Below are 2,998 nucleotides of genomic sequence, written 5' to 3' on the forward strand. Positions count from 1 at the left end.
TCTTCCAGTCTTCATCTTTCTCCTGTGCTGAATGCTTCCTGCCCTCGAACATCAGACTCCAAGTTCTTCAGCTTTTGAACTCTTGGACTTAGACCAGTGGTTTGTCAAGGGCTCTCCGGCCTTTGGCCACAGACTGAAAGCTGCAGTGGCAGCTTCTCTACTTTTGAGGTTTTGGGACTTGGACTGATCCACCACTGGCTTCCTTGCTCCTCAACCTGCAGACAGCCTATCTTGGGACTTTACCTTGTGATCGTGTGAGTTAATTCTCTTTAATAAACTCCCTTTCATATATACATATATCCTATTAGTTCTGTCCCTTTAGAGAACCCCAACTAATACACATGCCCTTTCTATAATTCCTTGAAGATGTGTAAGTGATACAACCCATTGAGGAGACTATTTTTTTTGCTGTTGTATTTTCTTTTTTCTTTCTTTCTTCTTTTCTTTTCTTTTCTTTTCTTTTCTTTTCTTTAGAGACGGAGTCTCGCTCTGTCGCCCAGGTTGGAGTGCAGTGGCGCCATCTCGGCTCACTGCAAGCTCCGCCTCCCAGGTTCACGCCATTCTCCTGCCTCAGTCTCCGAGTAACTGGGACTACAGGCGCCTGCCACCATGCCTGGCTTATTTTTTGTATTTTTAGTAGAGACGGGGTCTCACCGTGTTAGCCAGGATGGTCTCGATCTCTTGACCTCATGATCTGCCCACCTCGGCCTTCCAAAGTGCTGGGATTACAGGCATGAGCCACAGCGCCTGGCCTTTTTTGTATTTTCTAAGGCAGGAAAATGATGTAGTAAATGTTTAGATGTTATAGCAGGATTCTAAGAAATGAAATTTTGAGTAATTTTCCTTTTGTCACTCAGAGTAGTTTAGTTTTGCTATAGATTTACCTTAAGCTTTAAATAATAAGTGCCTATAAACTTAAAAATATTTATTGCAATTTTCATTTAATTTCCTACTTAAACCAGATACATTTCCCAGCACTGAAAGCAAGCAGTTGGATAGATTTTTGCTGTCATAGTTTAGTAAGTGGCAATGCTGTGGAAGAGAACAAAACAGGTGCAGGGATGCTAATCACACGAAGGAATCCAGATGCCTCCATGCAGTTAGCTATCTGATGGGAAACTCAGAAAAAGACAGATATGACGTTCTTACATTTCATGATCTAGGCTTTTCGGGGCTTTACCTTTTGTGACTGGCTTTTATCAAATGGCATGGTTAATAGTAGGCAGAAAAAGATAAGAAAAAGCATAAACTAACCATAAACTGGATAATACATCTTTGAGAAACTAAAAGTTGGCTGTTTGGAGCATTGATTGTTATAGAATCATAGGAATGTTAGAAATACTGTCACCTGACTTTTTCCCTTTTACAGATAAAAAGCAAGGCTGAGACATAAGTGAATTTTCCAAGATCATATATCCAGCTGGTAGCAGAGCACGAGATAGAGCCACACTCTCCTAACTCATAGGCAGTGACCTCAGCATTGAGATTAGGGGTGTGCGTCTGTGTGTGTGTAACAATGTGCTTTAGGTTTCCTAAGACAAATTTCATGAAATTAGAAACACAATACACAGTTCTCCAGGAAACATACATATCCAGAGCACATAGAAAATCCCAAACTTAGAGTGCACATGGCTTCTGAAGCAAAGGTAAGTCAATATATGGGGATAATGTTTGAGCTACTGTGGTCTTAAAAATAATAAAACACCTTCACTCTTGGTAAGGCAGCAAACTAGGGTCCTTTTTGATTTAATCAGTTGTTTTTAAAGACTAAAACACCTTACAGATAGTCTACATTTTGAAAAATTTAGGGTACTTTAATGAATTTATTATTCCTTTGTTCACTCTTGGCCATGTAGAACCAGGTATGATCTCCTTCTAGCATACTCCTGTGAGAAGCCCTCTCAGAACCTTTCCACAACTGTGGCTACCCAGGGGCTGTGGTGGGAGAGTCTGCCCAGGGCACAGAGAGCATAGCTGCTGCTGTGAGCTTGGACTTTTAAACCATGTCAGTGAGAAAATACTACTCCCTGCTGGGGCTGACCACACCAATTCCTGCTCTCCCCTTAATGCCAAGGCTCCAGGAGACTGTTTCACCAAGTCCAAGGGCAGAGGAAGAGGGAGGGGATGGAAGCTGCAAGTAGATAATATTTGCTTCTTTACTGATCTTCAAATTGGCATCTAGGAATACAAGAAAACCATCTAAGCAGTGAATAGTACTAATACGAGAAATAAGATTTTCTGTTACAAGTTAAATATTAATAAAAGGAATAAAACCATAACCAAATAGCTTTCCTTTATTCAATAGAAAATCAAGTATAAAATACAATGGAGAAAAACCACTTTTACAGTAACAATAAAGACTATGAAATATCTAGAAATACATTTTACCTCAAACATATAAAACCTATATAAAGAAAAATAAAGCTTTCCTGAATTATGAAAGAAGACTTGAATAAATGGTGGGGCATGCCATACTCTTGGTTGTAAAGATTTTACTTTTCCCTGAGTGAGCTTATGTTTATAATACAATTCCAATAAAAATTCAATAGGATTGAATACATACACACATATTTCAAAATTTGACTTTGGACATAATACATAAGGCCTTTGGACTTTGGTATGAGAATAAACTGGTCAATGTTTCTTGAATACATTTTGAAAATGTGAATAATCTTAAAATGTTCAGATCTCTTAATATTTCCAGTTTGGATACTAGATACATAATTGGAAGTGTTACTAAAACTCCATGTTTAAGAATGTTTGTCAAAGCTTTATAAAGAAAATTGGCCTGGGCAACATAGTGAGACCTTGTCTCTACTAAAAATGAAAAAAAAAAAAAAATTAGCTATGTGTGGTGGTGTGGTGCATGCCTGTAGTCCCAAGCTACTTGGGAGGCTGAAGTGGAATGATGACTTGAGTCCAGGAGTTAGAGGCTGCAGTGGGCCATGATTGCACCACTGTACCCCAGCCTGTGCAATAGAGTGAGACCCCTTCTATT

The sequence above is a fragment of the Mandrillus leucophaeus genome, unplaced genomic scaffold (genome assembly GCF_000951045.1).
Source record: "Mandrillus leucophaeus isolate KB7577 unplaced genomic scaffold, Mleu.le_1.0 Scaffold730, whole genome shotgun sequence".
NCBI lineage: Eukaryota > Metazoa > Chordata > Mammalia > Primates > Cercopithecidae > Mandrillus > Mandrillus leucophaeus.